This window comes from Mus musculus, chromosome 13, assembly GCF_000001635.26.
Source record: "Mus musculus strain C57BL/6J chromosome 13, GRCm38.p6 C57BL/6J".
Classification (NCBI taxonomy): domain Eukaryota; kingdom Metazoa; phylum Chordata; class Mammalia; order Rodentia; family Muridae; genus Mus; species Mus musculus.
Genome location: NC_000079.6, coordinates 20,105,081 through 20,123,624, shown reverse-complemented (window position 1 = coordinate 20,123,624; position 18,544 = coordinate 20,105,081). Strand labels below are relative to the sequence as shown.

The 18,544-nt window shown below is 43.5% G+C and overlaps 1 protein-coding gene across 4 annotated transcripts in view; it reads right to left on the bottom strand.

The window, feature by feature from the left end:
* Positions 1-18,544, bottom strand: part of Elmo1 (engulfment and cell motility 1) — a 517,847-nt gene that overhangs the window by 484,729 nt on the left and 14,574 nt on the right. The window contains exon 1 of one of the 4 annotated variants that reach the window (XM_006516547.3): positions 11,774-12,108. The exons of 2 other annotated variants lie outside the window; for them this stretch is intronic. The gene's annotated coding sequence lies outside the window, so the exon portion shown is untranslated. Of the gene's footprint in view, positions 1-11,773; positions 12,109-18,544 lie in introns of those variants that run through there. One more of the 4 variants, XM_006516546.3, reaches the window with a different exon arrangement.

The window sequence follows — 18,544 nt, the reverse complement described above, 5'->3', positions numbered from 1 at the left end:
GTTATTTCTCTCCTAAAAATGCAAAGATGCACCAAGTCTACCAAAGTATAGAGCTTAGGATCTAAGGGTTCAGCATCACATCCTAGGTTCACGTTCTGGACCTACCATTTATAAACATGTAGCCTTTGCAAGGTCATTCCCATAAGCCCCAGATTACTATCGTCAGGTCTAAAGACCCCTTTCCTCAAAGCAGCAGTGTTGGAGGACTCTGGTCAGACAATTGAAGGATTGTTATCAGGTAAATAGAGTTTTCATGGAAAATTATGCCTCTTAAGGCATTTTGTATCACGGAGAACCTCCCTTAATCCTCCAGGAATCTCCTCCTTAGCCTTCCTCTAGAGGTCAACTACTGGCAAGGGACTAGTTCCGGGTCAACCCAGAGAGCCTGCATCACAGCAGATCGCCACCTTTGCTGTCATATAAAATCTGATTGCTTTTCCTCCATTTTTCTTTTCTCTCTGCCCAATCCTACCTCCCACCCCCTACTCCCAGAGCTGGTGATGACAGTTTGCTCCCTAATAAATCTTTTTTGCAAATCACAGAACTATCTAGTTTAGTTCTTTCTCTGTGCCACCACTTATAATTATCATATACAGAAAGTTATCAAAGCAGGACTTGAGGAGAACTGATATACAAATCGAACATCAGGACCAGGCTTGGTGATACAAGTCCCTAACCCCAGCATTCAAGATGTAGAAGTTCAAGGCCAACATAGTCTAAGTAACTTTTATAGTTTAAAGGTAGCTAGCACTACAGAGTGAGACCCTGTCTCAAAACAGAAATAATAATAGCAATCTATCTAAAGTACTCTAACAGTACTAATCATGATAGGTGCATAACATGTACATGGTAGGGTTGTAGTCATTCACACTGAGAAGAAAAATAATTAATATATTAATACATGAACAGTGTATCTTCCAAAAGGTCAGCAAGACTATAGAAAAAAGAAAATAAAAAAATTTAAGTGATAACAACTCTCAATGTGGAGTAAATGGATGCAACTTACACATTAATTTTTGATTATTTGCTTTGGGAAGAAAACAGAGCAGAGTGTATTAGCATAAGTTAAACCTCAATAACTCACAGACCAGTAGCTACTATGCCTCCAGAAGATGATTAAGAATAAAATTTCCAGAAAAGAAACAATCAAGTTAAAAAATATGCCATAATGGAATCTTTACGCCTCTTAATCCAAGGTCCTAGATCATTGAAAATGAAATCTGCAAACTGCAGTTCCACTTATCAGCTCCACTGAATGAGCATCCAAAGTCTGGGTTCTGTTTTAAGATCTGCAACTGATCTGTACGGAACATAAAGGAGCTGCTGATAACTCCTTAATTGGGCTTCTCAGAAATGAAGCTTTACTTAGGCCTTCAAAAGTAGCAACTGCTTTTCCCATCAGGCATTGCCACAAAGCACCCATTTTGTCAGCTATCTATGAAACTGATAATGCAAGCCTCACGGAGATAGAGCAGAGAAGAGTTTGACTCTCAGTAAATAAATGCCTAAGTTTCAAATTTAATGCCATGGAATATTGGGGTTTTTTTTTGGAATCAGAAATCTCTGTCCCACTACATAATTAAACAAGCAGATTGTCACTCGTGGTTCAAGAGTCATACAGTAACAAACCACTCTTAACCTCACTAAACCCCAAGGAGGACCCACAAGCTGAGTGGCAGTGCAGCTGCGCCTCTGCACATAGAGCAGCACTTGGATGGTAGGCCAGGAACGAAGGTGCACAGTACACAGGCCTCCGAGCTGGAACCTCAAGAGCAACACTCTGTTCAGCTCAATGCCCAGATTCCCTGGCACTGACTTTAAAGAGCAGCTAGCTGAAGAGATTCCTCACAACCAAATGCATAATACGCGCTGACAACAAGCCTGCAGCAGCATTTGAGTGCAGAAAAGAAAAAAACAAAACAAAACAAAAAACTGTGTCACAGTATTCAAAACATTCACTTTCTGGCTCCATCTCAACATTAATGTCTGTGTGTGGCCCATGCACTTCCAAACTCCTTTGTGTAACCAAAAGACTAGAAGGGTGTGGGAAGAAGTGCTAAGCCACGCCTTCTTAGCATGACAGACACCAGACAGAGCCAAACATGACCTCATAAGTCTCAAAGCAACCCCTAAGAAGATACCGTTATTGCCTACATGTAGAGCAAGGAAACTGTTCTGCTAGTGGCCATACAACTGGAGATGGGGCAGGAAGATAAAATCATAGGTAGCTGATATGTTAAATTGTGTCCACAGAAAAGATGTATTCAAGTCCTCAGCCTTTGTCTATAAACGTGACATTTCAGACACTATCAAATTAAAATGTGGTCATGAGGAATGGTTTTATTCCATCGTGAGAGGTGTGGTTATCAAAACGAAGCAACGCGACATAAAAACAAAGACACACAGGGGACAGTCATATGGAGAGAGGAGAAGATTCTGAACAAGTCAGTAAACCCCAGAGGCTCCCGGGAGCTGGAAAAAATAGGAAAGTTTCAAAAGGAGGTTGGATCTCTCAACCCTTTGAGACCGAGTTTCCAGAGCTGTAACAGTGGCAGTTTCTACTGGGTGCAGTTATCCTATTTGCTGCAGTTTGTTATGAAACAGAACGACCTGTCCCAGAGTGCTCATCAGCCACTCCTCACTATTCACACTAGCCACTCCATTCAATCTGTGTGCTAAGGGAAACTAAAACACCTATTTCCTGTCCCTTTTCTAGACTTTGTAGGCGGAGCGCCATTGAGAGCAGCTTAGTCACCCCTGCTCCCTCAACAGCAGCCTGCAACTCCACAAGTACACCGGCAATGAGGAACTTAAAAACAGATCACCAAATGCAGTATCTAGTGGCCTGGCCCAGTTCACTACAATGAGGTTAGGCCCATGGGGAGATTTCAGAACCTGAAATTGAGTCTATCCGGTCCCTAAGCTATGCCTCTCAGACTGAGAGAGAGCTTCAGCATCTGGGAGCACATATGCTGCCCTAGTGGGGCTCTGTCTGGGGAATATTGGTCCCTTGGATGTGTCAGAATGAGCTCAGTAACCAGGCCAGCATCAGTAGGCCTGAAATAAGAAGTACTGGGCCGAGCCTGGCGTGGAGACGGCAGACACAGGAACATATGATTCTTCCATCAACAGACAGGCAGAATCAAGAGTCTCCAGGTAGACACCAGAAAGGTCATTGGTCACCAAGCTGGGATGAAAGGGAAATTTCAGTTTCTATGGTCAAGGATTACTGGCTAGGACAAGGAAACCAGTAAGAGTCAAGGGCCCAGCTCTGATGCTAGACTTCTAATATTTGGCCGAAGACTAAACTACATGCAGAATGCCAGCCAGGCTAGGTAGGAGCTGAGATATTTCTGGCGTGAGTACACAGTCCTACAGACTTCACAGAAAGTCCTTTTTCAACTGCAGAGTTAAGCTTCTGGGTAGAGTAGGAAGAGGAGGAACAGGAGCTGTCACCCTCAGGCCCACTGTGCTCTTCCAAAGCTGCTCCTAGGAAATCAATGCTAGGATCACATTTAGTCTGTTTTGTGGTTACTATAACAGAGTACCAGAGGTGAATAATGTTATACAAAAAAAGTCATGTAGTTCTCTCATAATTGCGTAGGCTAGTATGAACAACAGGACGCAGGCTCTGGCAAGGGTCTGCCTTGGCCATATAGCACCATGGCAGGAGCATACATATCTTGTTGGTGCTCTCTCTTTACCAGAGACTCAGCCACGGCAGCTCTACCTGAATGGCCGGCTACGAATCTAATCATTTCCCAAAGACCTCACTTCTGAATTCTACCCTCACATTAAGTTCCAACTCTCTTGATGCCATTAACAAAAGACTCTAGAGACTAAACTTCAACTTGACTTCTGGGGAACAAACCATCTTCAAACACAGCATGCACTAAGTTGTGTTCTAGAACTTCCATACAAAATATCCTGAATAAATGCTGCCCCAAATCCCTGGACTTAAGCTCTGCATTGACAGGAGACCACACTGCCCCTGGGTTAGGCTCCTCGGTAGAGACCAGGGTAATTAGGGAACAGGAGGAAGAAGATGGAACCTCTGAATCTATGCCTCCTGGGGATTTTAACTCAGTGTTTTTGGTGGTAAGTTGAATTGGCTTTATCTGTTTTCTGTTTTAAAATGCAATTTTTTTTGTTCCTTGTTGTCCTTTTAGGATTTCAGTAAATATGAAATATGATGTTATAATACTTTATAAATAGTAAAAGTATTAGGTAACTGTCACTGCACAGTTGGTTTCTTTTTCCCATATGTCCAAATGCAGGGCAAGCATCTTTGAGCATCTTTATCTAGAGCAGACAGCGACAGAGGGAGCACTTCCTAGGTTCCAGACAGTCTGCTGCACCTTACGAACTTTCTATGCAGACCCCAATCCTCTAGACCCCAATAGGCACGCTCTGCTTGTGTCTGTTTCGTACCTGAGAGGAGATTTCTGTGTAGAGGAATGGAAGGAGCAGTGGGCTTCACATCTCCTGGAGCGCTGTCAAACATCCCTCCCAGGCAGGCAGAGGCTGAGAGGACCACAGTCACAGTCACGAGTGTTCAGACACATGCCCAGATTGTTTCCCAGAAAAGCTAGAACAGTTTTTACTCTGAAGGGCAAAGTGAGGGTGGCTGTCCGGCACACCCCTGCCAGCACTAAGTGCTCCATTGGGGCGCCAAGCAAGGACACTTTTATTAGGCTATGAATCAGAGAAAACACATTTCATATTTGGACATCAAGAAGCAGAGATGCATTTACCAAGCAGTTAAAAAAAAAAACTTTCAAATGACCGAGCCCTGCTCATCCTCATTATAAATAAGCAAGGATTTTACTGCCTGGTATTTTTCTTTTTAAAATATGCTATTTTTACTAATTTTTTGAAAATGTCAATCAATGTATCTTGATCATCTTCACAGCCCCACCTTCCCCCTACTCCCCTCGGATCTACCCCCCCACACACACCTCTTCCCTATCCTCACCATCTTCCTGTCCATTTATTTCTAAAGAACAGACTATCTTAAGGGGAGCTGGAGAGATGGATCTGTAGTTAAGAGCATTGGCTGCTCTTCTAGAGAACCAGGTTGACTCAGGTTGCTCTTCCTAGCACCCATGTGGTGGTTCACAGCCAGCTGTAACCCCAGTTCCAGAAGACCCAATGCCCTCTTCTGGAAACCAGGCACACATATGGTATACAGACACACATAAGGACAAAACACCAATATACATAAAATAAAAATAATTAACTACTTAAAGCAGATATTCTGGTCCTCTGGCTCTTATAATCTTTCCATGTTTCTTCTGTCATGTTCCCTGATCCTCAGGTATAAGGATTGCTTTATAAACGTATTAATCAAGGCTGGGCCCCCAACAGTCACTTGATCTCTACATTTAGACCAGTTATGGCTTTTAGGAATGATATCTGACCACTGCAAAAAGAAAATTCTTTGATGAGGGTTGAGAGCTGTACACTTACCTGGGAATACAAGAGTAAGTATTTGTTTCAACCAACCTAGATCTGCACTGTTTAGGAAAAATTTGCAGTAGGGCAGAGACAACATGACATGTTCAATATATCAGTTGCACTTTCTACAAACACACTACTAAACTTTATGTCCCAGAATTCTCTTCGTATGCTATAAATGTCATTGACTAGAAGAACACAGGGTGTCCTGCAAGTAAACACTGTTACCCAGGGCAACCCACTTGCCCAGCAGTAGACTTTGAAGCAATCAAGCACTACACTCCCACTGCATTACACTATTAATGTTTGGGGGCCATTTATACTGAGTAAAATGTTTAGGAAGCCACTGCATAAAGCCATGATAGCATTCTGGCCCTAACAGATCAATAAAAATTGGTATTCACTCATGCTAAATAAACTCACTAATTTAGGAATCTACTTTTGTGAATGCCCATTTTGGTCAGTTCTAGCAGCTGAACTTCACTTAATTGCAGAAGGCCAGCTAATTTGAATAATGTAAAATGGTGAGCCATAATTAATTAACCAATTATGCTATAACCAATTAGATCTTCTCTATATCTAATTTCTGCTTTCTGACTCTAAATGTTGCCTGATCATATTGGCCTGAGTTTTCCTCTTGTTTTGCATCTGTGGACTAACCAATTCACTAATTGTTTTGTTTTGCTTTGCTTTTAATTGCTCTGCACTACACTCTGTTGAATTTAATTAATTAGTCTAAGAGATTTTCCTTTTAACATTTGTAACAGCATTTAGCATTAACTAAGTGACTAAGGAAGCAAAGGCTTCCAAGAACATGTCACTCAAGTTCTACACATCCCTATGGCTCCCTCTGCCACGTCTGCACCCCAATTACCTTGCTAACTTGGTATCTTTTGTTCTTCTTTCCAACCAAGCAACAGAGTGTGCACATGTGAATGCAAAAGCCTTAGAGCTCACTGTTGGAAAATCAAGTTTGTTGGAACATGCAGGGAAAAAAAAAAAAAGACCAAAAGAGCCAGCATCCTGCAATGCTCATTACCTCCCTTGCACAAGTCTATTTGCACAGAGGCTGGGCCCCTCTAATGAGGGTGCAGAGTGAAGGGCAGCAGCATTGCACAATTTCTACCACACAGTTCAGAACCCTGAGTTTTTCTGCAAAGAAGCACAGATGTTCATATCTCTGACAACAGTCAGAAGCTGCTGCCAACACATCAGCCCATTTCAAGAGAAAAACAGACACAAATACCAAATGAATGCCAAGTTCCCTCTCAGCTTTTTCCACTATTTTCTTAATCCATCCAGCTTGACTCTCTTTACCTTGCCCACCGAATACTTTCTGATCTCTGGGGCACACATATTTTGCAATTACCAGCCAGCAGGGCTCAAGTCTGTGTGCACCCTTTACAAACCCACTCTGTTCTATCTCCAGCGGTCTTAGCAAAATATCAAGGTTCATTTGGGACACACGCAATGTTCTCGCCCCCATATGCGATACATCTTCGCCCATGTGGATAGTCCCCCAGATATCAAAGCTAAGAACACTTGAGCCTAGAGATTCTCGCATATAATCAAGACTTCTGAACTCCAGGCGGTTTTGAAGCTGCCAACTCCATTCAGCACTAGCTTCTTTGGGATTTGAATATGAAGCAAGGTGGATGAAGCTTCAAAGGAAGAGGTGATAAATTAAAGTCTTTATTGAAATAAGGGATAGCTCCAGCTTCACTGAATGCTCTTCCAACGGCCAGGATGAGAACAGCCTTGTCTCTTCAGCAGAAGCGGGCTAGCTACGAGGGTTAGCTAGTTACACCGGCCCAAATCAGTCCCACTTCTCAAAGTGTACAGGTGCAGCAAAATTAACTTCTGTGCCCTTCCCCCAGCCTTGAGCAGGCTAATTCAGACCTTGTTTTGCAACAGTCATCTAGCCCACCCAGGGTGGAGTCTTCCATCCTAGGTGAAGTCTATTGTCCTGCCAGCTTCCAGCAAGAAGCCACTACCGGCCGAGCAGCTGAGCTTGTCTTCCCGAGGAGATCCTTGGCAAAGTGGGGGATGGGTTCCCCCCCCCCTTAAATTTCAGACCTTAGAATTAAACATTGAGCCTTGATCAGAGAACTTTGTCTTGGCTCATTCTCTCATCTATGCTTCCCATACAGCCCTAGCTTTCCTTTCAGGGACCCAGTTCTCTGTGGCCGCTGGTGGCTACAAACTACAGGGGTATGGAGCCACAGGTGAAGGTCGCAGTGTTTCTGCACTGTCCTGGGTGAGACCAGAAAGCACATAATCCGCTTCAAACACAGACATGTGGTGCCTCTGACCCCATAAAAATAGTGACCTTTAAAGAATGCAGTTCACGATCCAATTGCATTGTGCAACAGAGATAACTGTGGCTTGTCAGACTGCTGTGCTCTGATGCTTAGAACATCTGGCTAACAAGATTATAGCCAATCCCGGCCTGAGAAAATTAGCCACAGACTTCTCACCCCAATGTGATTCACTAAACAAGCACACAGTATTTATCGATTGTTGGTTACGTGCTTGACATCCAAAGAAAGAAATGTGACACAGAAACAAGCCAGCATTATTCATCAAAGTTTTCAGCCTGGAAGTCTTATTTACATCTTCCTGGCTGAGGAGCTGGATATGATTGGCTTAATTCACCCGCCCCACCTCCGGCCCCAACCCCACCTCCAATCTCTGCTTTGCTTTGGCCTCAGGGACCCAGTACAAGCCACAGCATATGACTGGCATTAATGCAGATGTTCATGTAGCTTCCCTGGTTCTTTAGAAGAGTCCAGCTGCTGGCAGGAATGTGCCAAACAGGATTGTGTTTACTCACGAGGCTTGGCTTTCAGCATTTTCAATGTTTTGATGGATTTTACTAATACTGAAGTAGGTGTATCAGGACAGAAGGGTGAGCAACATCAATTTATGCAGAGTTTTAGAATGAGTAAAATGATTCCGGAGTCATATGCCCCAAGGCAAGAACCAGACCTCACTAAACCATGAGGTCCCTGTGGATGAGGTCACTGAGCCTCAGGTACCCCAAAAGGGCATTTCAGAGCTCCTTTCTGGACCTGGCAAGGGCATGACTGATACAGCTTCAGAGCCAAAGCTACCATTTGTTGGACGCTATTGTATCCCAGGCATGTTCAATACTGCACAGCAAAAGTCTATGGTCTGTATTATTATGGCCATTTTACAGAGAAGGAATGTGAACCTATAGAACACTGCATAAACCCACAGCTAACTCAGTTGATAGTCTCAACTGTTTCAGGCTCCCGGGTGCCATGCTCTTTCCCTGAACCTAGTCTTCCCCATTACAAGTTCTTTCCTAACCATGAGAAGGCCTGTGCTGTTTCTCTTCAGCAGCGAGAGGCTGCCATTTCATCGGACAACCTGGTGCAGACCACAGGTATGGCAAAACCCACACCTCTATACTAACTTCTAAAGGTTTTCCCCACCTCAGCCAAAGCAAACCAACTGCTTTCCATTTACCATATTACTCAAACATTACTCCAAATATACATGTCTGGTGTTCTAGGATCTTTAGAGCCACAAAAAATGAAGTCATTCCCTCTCAGGGAAGTCCCCGCTCTTGAGGAAGGAAGCTTCTACAAGAACCCTAGAGATGATTGACAGCTAATGTCAGGTTCGATTCCCCCTCTCTTTTCCTAAATGATAAGTGTCCTTTTACCAAAGAGAACGCACCAGCAGTCTCTAAAATACCACTCTCTGAAACTGATGACACCTCTCCCTCAACTAAATGATCTGCTTCTCCTAACTGTCTGTCTAGGACCTGTTCAGCTCTGCTGTGTGGTAATCTGGGGACCTTGTGGAGACAAGACTTACTTAAGCAGGGAGTCCCCAGTTAAGTGCAGACCAAGGTCCACTCTCTTTGCAAGGCAAAGTAAACTGTAGAGGACAGTCAGTTTTCTCCACCTTTCCTGCCGTCAATGACAGCGATGGATGCACAGAGCCTCTAGCACACTGGGCAGGCTCACAGTTGTCTGCTACTGGAATGCCATTAGCTCCATTGGGGAGGGAAGCTATGCAACCGTCAGTTCGTTCTCAGTATTTATGGGAAAATCTTCAGGCAATGCACTTTCCGAAAATTTGCCAGCTGAACATGTTGCCTAGAATCCTCTAATTTAACCCATGAAGGATTGACTGTCCCCCTAAGATTCTGACTTCCATTTGTATCTGAATAAATGATACACTCCCAACCAACAGGTTGATAGCAGCAAGTTAGGTGAGGCCTTGAAGACTGATACCTTAGTAACATAATCAAAAGTCTAGGAATGACAACATATATGACCTAAATTTACACAAGTTAGCAATGCAGAGAAACCTATGGAGAAGACTTTCAAATACAACTTGTTGCATAAACAACCTGTCCTCTAATGAATGTCTAAGGTCAATGCTGTTTAGAACTGGGCTTCTCAACTGTGGTGACCACCAGACAAACCTACTTCAATCTGGGGACCTCTTGGAACACTTAGTTTTTAATTTGCAAATGAATAACATATTCTAAAACAAATTTACATTAGCATCGTTTCGATTAGGTTAACTTCAGTTACAGAATGAATGGAAACAAATTCCAACTCATCAACAGATTGTTAATTTATCTAATAAATATTTATTCAAGCTCTGTTGCCTCTATCTCATACAAGAAGCTGAGCAACAGAAGATAAAGGTGAAGAGGACATGCCCTCTGTCTTGAGAATACTCAGTCGAAGCGGACTTTCCACTACTCCCCACCCCCACCCTCTTTGTTTTTTTATTCAATCCAGGCAGAAGAGGTGCCCTGACCTCAGGCTTTGGTGACAGATTTTTATCTCTCAGTTCTGGAGGCTGGAAGTCTGAGAGCCCAGTGCCTGTGTGGTCAACTTCTGGGGAAGGTTCTCCAGTTTGTACACTGCAAACTCTGGAGAGGTGATGAGGGTTCTCTGGGATCCCGACCTGCAGGACCACATCACGTCCTAACACCTTACCTTCTCTCACAGTCATGACTATGATATTGGAGAAGTGGGTACAGTAAACTCTCACTCCAGCTATCACAAAATGTTTATATGACTGCTTATGTATGTCTCTTGTTAATTTTTCATTATGGTTAGTAGAATATTTGGTACATGGGAAACAATAGATGTGTATCTGTTGAATGAAGAAATAACACAAACTCTGCCAACAACTAGATGTTACCAAGTTATCATGGACCTTTGATATTCCATATATAAAATGAGTAAAAAAAATGTCACACTGTGTCCTAAATGGGCTTTTCATCCAATATAAAGTCTACAACTACACCAAGATTAACTGGAGGAGGAGAAAAGACTATGGTAAAACAAGGCTGAGAATCATTAATATTACAGAAACAAGAAGAGTTATGACTGTAGGTTCCCCATTCTCGGCATATTAATGTAGAGAAGTTCCCCGAGGGTGTCCTACACAGTCTACCATCCTGATAGAGAGCAAAGCTTTCTCTGGACAAGAGGCTCAAGAAGAAGTCTGAGGTCGCTAGCACCTGCAACAATTTAGCTCTAAATAAATATTTGTTTCCAAGGGCCTGCCTAATCACTTAGCAACGGAACTACTCTTAAAGGTCTCCTTTGATGTTAGCTCCTGTCACCGAGTAAGGATGGACAGAAATGCTATCCATCTTTCCAGCCAGCCCAGCCCCTCTAGATCTGGCCTGTGGAAAATTACACACTGTCTTTAGACTCAGTTTTCTCCTCTATGGGACAAGAGTACTAGTAATTGAAGCGCTGTAGTGAGACAAAATGATGTAACATAAAGAAATGATGGCGTCCTCCCAGCAAACGCTCCCGAGGTCAGCAGCCCATACTAATCAGCAAGACTGACCCTCTGCAGCTTCCTGGCTTTGCCTGACATCAGTGCCTCCCAGACTCCCCTTGAAATACTCAATTCCAGCTCAAGTATACTTAATATTTCTCTTAAAATTACTGTAGCTTAGTGCTATCTCACACAAGAAGTCAATGAAATCAGAGATACAATGTGCTCGTTACACTTTTTCAAACGCACATGACAATGAATAAAGAACCACGCCAGCTGTCCTGAAAAGCCAGTCTCCGTGCCTAACTCACTTCCCCCATATCCTGAAAAACATTAACCTGGAATTTCCATCCGAGATCTTGTCACCAAGGTGTCTGTATCTTCTCTTCTGAAAACTCAAGCTGACCTTTGAGAACACACACACACACACACACACACACACACACACACACACAGCCCTCCCCCAGGCAGAATGGTGATCCAGACCACCTGAGGCATCCTAGTTAGAAGCTACTTGTGAGTCACTTACCATCTGAGCAGATGACACACATAACACATCACTATCATTTGGTTCTTGAATGTTCCCTCCAGGCCCATGTTGTCAACCTGTGACATGACCAGAAGGTGATAGAAGAGCCACGAAGTGCAGCCTTAGGGAAGAAGGTGGAGTCCCTGGAGTCACACTCTTGAAGGGTGTGTGGAGACTCCAGCTGCTGCTGCTGCTTCCTCTGACCCTCCTCCTTCCTTTCCTTCCTCCATCCCTCCTATTTTCTGGCTGCCAAGAGGTTAACAGCTCTGCTCTGGGTCCCGGACTCTGTTGTGCTGCTCCCCCAAGCCAAAATGCAACTGGCCCAGGTTACTATCAAAGTGTGAGCCACCACCAACTTTACTTCCTTAAGTTGATTGTCACAGGCATTTTGTCATATGAAAGCTGACTAACACAGTTTCAGAAATGACTCATGGCTTTCCAAGGCAAGAATGTCATGCCTAACTCTCCCTTAAGCTCAGATACTTACATCATTTTCCTGTCAAGAAAAATTAACATGGACAGTTACTGCAATTAAATGCTTTGACTAAATGCACAGCTTTTCTGAAGTTCAGTTGACAGAACAAAACAACATCTCTGTAATATACAAAATTAGCAGAGAGATATGGCATGTAAAAAGAACTGTGTCTCTGTTTGTAGGTGCACAAGTATATGCACACGAGTGTGTTCCCCAGTCACTCTCTGCCAGAGTTTGAATGGAATGATCCCATAGGCTCATATATTGGAATATTTAGAAAGGGGCACTGCTTGAAAGGATTAGAAGGCATGGACTTATTGGAGTAGGTGTGGCTTTGTATATCACTGTGAGTGGGGCTTTGGGAAGCTAGTCACAGAGTCTCTCTTCTGCTGCCTGCAGATCCAGATGCAGAGCTGCCTGCTGCTTCTCCAGTACCATGTCAGCCTGTGTGCCACCATGCTTCCCTCCATAATGAGAATGAAGAAACCTAGGATACAGCCTCACTTCAATGTTTTCCTGTAAGAGTCACCATGATCATAGTGTCTGTTCACAGCAATAGAGCACTGACTAAACAGGCCCCACCAGTTTTTTAAAGATTTATTATTGCTATTATATTTATTGTATAAGTATTTTGCCTGCATGTTTGTATATTCAGCGCATGAGTACGAAGTTTGCAGAGGCCAGAGGAGGGCATCACAACCCCTGTAACCAGAAATGGCATTTTTAAAAAATTTTTTCAAATTCTAAACGTCACAAAATGCATGCGGCAGGCATGGTGGCACTTGGCCAAGGACAAGAGCCCTTCCCTCCCCAGCAAAAGCTTACACAGACCTAATCACAGGCAAACAGCTCCTGTCACCTCACTTCTGCAGCAGCCAGACTGCCAGAGCTCACCCAATAGAAGGTCACTCTGCTTCAGAGGTCCACGAAACGGCAAAGAAGAACAATTAGTTCTATACTATCCGTGTAAGAATTGACCTAGGGTGGCATTTTGCATGCATTTACGAATCCCGAATATTTAGTCTTTCTGTGAGGAAAAAAAAAAGTGTAAGCACAGCTGGTAATATCTTCGCTTTTAACTGCAAAGTATTCCAAGGCCCTTTTAATAGCTGCCAGTTACCCATTTCCAGGCTGCAGCAAATTATAGTTCGAGGAGACAGGAGCTGACAGCTCTTTTTGCTTATGAATGACGGGCTCTTCCATGGTGGGAAGGCCCTTGAGCCTTCACTTAGGTACACCCACCCTGGGCACACACAAATGGTGCTACATGGAACAATAATAACAGTACTCAAGCCAGTCTGCTGATTCAAGAAACACCATGGGCTTCCCTAAGGCAATTACCAATGTGAAGGATGCACAGGGCATGCAGGGGGGGGGGGGCTTGATTCGGAAGGAATTAATAAGCAGACATTATTAATATTATAAACTTCATCTTCTGAGGACACAGCGCCCAGGAAACAGAGAACTAGGTCAAAGAAACAAAGTATCCATAAAAAAAAATTAAATTATTTTCCAAGCTAAATTAGCGCCTAATAAAAGGGGAAAAAACTGAATGATCACTTTTGGTCCCTGGAAAGTGGTACAACCTGTCCCCAAATATTAAAATTGTATGAATGCAAAAATACCTCATAAGAGCTTGCAAAACTCAAAATAACAAACCCTGTTATGCTGCTGGATCACAGCTGTGACTACATGGAATATCCTATCCCAGACAGGGGCCAGGCAGAACCAGCTAACATGCATGTGTATGCTCAGAGCCGGGAGCTCCTATCATCTGAACATCATCAAGAATCCAGATTCTCGAGATGAAATTCCTTTAGACAAGGCTGGCTCTTCTTCAAGCTAAAACACAGCCTGAAGATCAAAACAAAACAATTAAAAGGTGCATTAGAATGACCCCTAGGAAATACATTTCCCACTTTGTGTTTTTAAAAATTCAAAGACTCAACAGATAAAAGGAGAGCAGCACGCAAATTAATCACTGCTCGAAAGATGAGCGGGGGTGGGGGGGTGGGGGTGGTTTACTTTTTAGTTAACATTCGGTCCTTAATCCAAAAGCAGAAGGGAAACACAGACGCGGCATTTATGCCTCTTAGGGGAAATTGTTACCTTTCCCCCAAGGCTCTCTCTATTCTTATTCGAATGCGTTTAAATTTTAGATGCAGCCTTGGCAATGTGTGGAGCTCCCGTTATGCAAACAGTGTGGGATGGAGGCACCCAGAACTGTGCCTGTGGGAGGACACAAGGAAGTCAGCCTTCCTCCTCTCCTGGAGGTTCCTATCATCCAGGGAAGGATTTGGGCACGCGCACACACTTAGATTCTTTTTCAGTGGGACAAGGGAGGTTTGGAGAAGGTGATGGCTAGCAGTAATGTAGAAGGCGGTGCAGAGCAAAACGCCTAGTTTAAAATGTCAGCACCTCTGTCTTCCACCCCAGGGGCTTCCCTCCATGACTGTCCATCCTTTCTGGGCTTCCGATCAACAGATGGAATGCAGCTGGTTACCTTTGTAACAGTCACATACTGAAGAAGAAGAAGAAGAAGAAGAAGAAGAAGAAGAAGAAGAAGAAGAAGAAGAAGAAGAAGAAGAAGAAGAAGAAGAAGAAGAAGAAGAAGAAGAAGAAGAAGCAGCAGCCAGCAGCCAGCATCTCTCAGTGGGTAATCCCAAATACATAGGCACTATGAGACATTCTTTTATTATTTGTTTAGAGAGACCAGAGTTTCCTGCTAGAGAAGATGAGCTAGATAAGAGCTACAGCCCTTGTCCGACCTGGAACGCTTAAGTCTTTCCTAGAGATGATGCTGTGGAGTAGATATGGGTTAAGTGTGCCCTCATACGTGTTCACACAGGAAGCCATGGGAATGTCTTTAAGAGGTCTCTGGGATCACTGACCTTGGAAGGGATTATTAACAGTTCTCAGGGATGAACTCTGGTTTTCTGTCCTGCCATGTGGTCCTGCTTTTGTGATGACATCACCCATGAGGCCTTCACCCAAGCAGGAGCCACAGCACCACCATGGCACTGGACCAAACAATCAGGTGTTTGTTGACAGTAACACAACATGGCCTGATACAGAGATTAAGAGGCAGAGAAAGGGCTGATCCAGTTCAGCCCTCTCCCATTGTGTCATCTTTGAAAGTCTCCTTGTGATCAGATGCTCTGTGCCAGGAACTGAGAGAGCGCAGCAGAATAACAGAAGATTGACAGCGTACCATGGTTAGGCTTATGTGTTCCAAGGCCAGCGGTGGGAATGAGGAAGTGGACAAGCACGAGAATTTTACCTTTTCTTTCTGTTTTTGTTTCCTTTTCTATACAGAAGCATGCAGTGATCCAGTAGGGAGAGCGGCCTATTTATGAGGTCAGCATGGCTTTATGAAGAAGACTCTGAAGATGCAAGCAGGTAGAAAAAAGGAAGAAGACAGACCTAGGAGTCATCCAGAGATCTGCTAAAAGGGCTTCTTAGCATGGTCACCTGGGTCTCTGCATAACCCTGGATTCTAGGGACTCTCCCATAATCAGAATTTCCGGGGCCAAGACCCAAGCGTAAGCTTTCCACGCTGCTGAGTGGGTTCTGGTGAGCTCCATGAGTTCACTGGTACTTCTTACTTCCAAGCATCTAAGCAATTGACAGAGTCCTCCTTGCTACCTTTCAGCCTCGTCTAGCCATCTCCCTCAACACTGACAGCTAAAGAGGCCATGACGCAGGATATAGACAAGAGTCAGTGGCAGCCCAGCCCTGATGCTAGGTCCTCTTTATTCCTTAATTCAGTCCTTAAGCACTGGGTTCCACAGAGCTCCACCAGGAACAGGAGCGCCCACTAAGCACTCCTTTGGACTCAGCCTGAAGGACAGCATCAGCCAAAGAATTTTAGCTGTGTCCCTAGGGCTCCTCCTTCTTCCCTTAGAGGGACAAATCACTGCTATATCCCTACTTCTCTGGTCGGCATTAAGTGCTCAAAGAATGAAATGATCAACAAAGTCCATAACGGGGTTCACAACAGTCCTCAAGGCATCAGGGACAGATGAAAGATGCTCACCTGTCCCACTCAGACTCAGAAAGCACAGCCTGGTATTAGAAAAGGCAGCAAACTTGAAATTTTTAATCAGTATGCAAAGTGCAGAAAACACTATGATTGTCATAAGATTTCAAGTGACAATGGCATATTTTTCCTACTGAAATTAAAAATAGCATGTGTTTCAGATTGCCAGCAAACTTAAATACAAGAAAATAGTCACAAGTGCTCTGCAGTGTAAGCCTACTGGTGACATATAATTGTCTTAGAAACACAATTTTAGAGGATAGGTTGAATATATACATACATATATATATGTGTATATATATATATATATGTATATATATATAAATATAAAATCATACATATTGATTAATTGAAAAAGATATAAGCTTTTATATCCAACGTACCCTTGACAAGGCCAAAGCCTCTTCTATTCATTGATGACATTTTTCTTTTATCTTGACCACATATGGTCAAAATTTCTACTTATACACAAGAAGAAAAATAACTTTTAAGGGTTTTTATAAATTTACCCTAAACAGCGGCAGATTATTCCAATCAAGATCTGTGAAAACTAAGATTCTCAAAGACGTTTAAAGGACGTACATGACAGAGTCCTGCAGTCAGGCCTCCCAGTTCACAGTTACGACATGGATGTAGTATCAACATGGCAGTGGGGACAGTGTAACTCACACAGGCCTGAGGGTCTAACGAGTTGATCATGGTATCCTAGAATCCAAACGGAGGCAAAGCTTGAGAAACCATTATTATTTGAATTTGATTTGAGACTGTATTCTAAGTGTCCATTTAAAATTTAGTCCCACTACAAAGTGAGAGAAGAGTATATGTAGAAAGCTAAACTTACAGCGGAAGTGGAATTTAAAGGTCGGAATGACAGGAGAGGATCAGAATTAGATAGATCAGAGTGGACCTCCCATAACTGAACACTGATTGTTTCTTAGAAGGAGAAGCCGAAAGGGACACGTGTGCCCTCTTTCACCTCCCATGTGCTACACTGAGCCAGCATGGAAATCTGCAGACATAACAGATGCAAACCCTCAACCTTCCACTCCTGAACTTGGGGATAAAATAAACTTCTTTATAAAGTTACTGAACCTTAGGCATTTTCTTATGGTAATGTGAAAACAGACTAATGCAAAAGGCTACAGACCCTTCTGTTGGTCTGTGAGAACAGAAAGTTCCAATGCAAGTGCATGAAGGTGGAGCCTAAATCCTAAGAACAAAGCTTTGGCATTTCAACCAGTTCCTAGGCTACCCAAAACAAAGGCCAGGTCAGTTTCCTTTTGGCTATACTGCCAAAAGTATAGCCTGCTAATGTCTCTCTCCTCATAATGTACTTAGTGTCTACCCAGACTGTCTATGTATTGCGAAGAAGGAATGAATCAAGCCTTTCAGGGACTACTGGACAAAGGCTTTGATGATGCCATTTCCAAGAGACCCAAAAGCCCACTGTGGCCCACTCAGAGAAGGCACTTATGGAGATCCTGTGGTCCTAGGAGCCTTAGGTCAGGCTCCGAGGGCCCAACAGCATCCTTGGCTATTTCTTCACTTCTGTAGTGAACAACTAGAGCAGACTTCTTGAGTGACCGGCAGCATCCACACACTGAAGAAGCAAGGGGTTGTCCGTTTTTCTGCGGGAGGAAACTAGCTAGAGAGGGTCAGAGCGTGTGGTTCCAAAAACCCAGATCTGCTCTGTTACTTCGAAAGAGAACTCAGCATTTAAGTTGAAAGTTGCTATGTGGGCGTTTTTTTGGTTTCAAAGAAATGGGCTCAGCTCAGCACTTGGACACCAGGATAAATCATTCCAACAAGGAAGAGCCCAGGCGCTATCAAATTTCAATTGCAAGCTGAAAACCCTGATAGCTGCTCCAGATAGAATATGCAATTAAAGCCCAGAAACATAAATTATCAAGGCCATGGTCCTTCCAGAATATAATAAATGAAGTGTGGGCAACCACATATGTGGCAAAGATCCTAGCCCCCAGTGTGTGTCACAAATGCCTGGTCACCCACAGGGGCTGGGGAAGCATGAAAAGAAACAGACTTTCCAAGTTCAACGCTGGCTGTCTTAGGGACAAAGGTGAAGGAGACAGAACTGTTAAAGTCTGACCCAGAAAAAAGCTTTGTCATTCTTGCCAGTTGCTGTCTTCTTTGTTTATGCCCCTCAAGGGCTCTGTGAGACTAGATGATTACAAGGCAGGAAAGTATTGACACCCTTCAGCAGAGGTAATGTAATAGCAGAAAGGTAGTATCCTCCTCT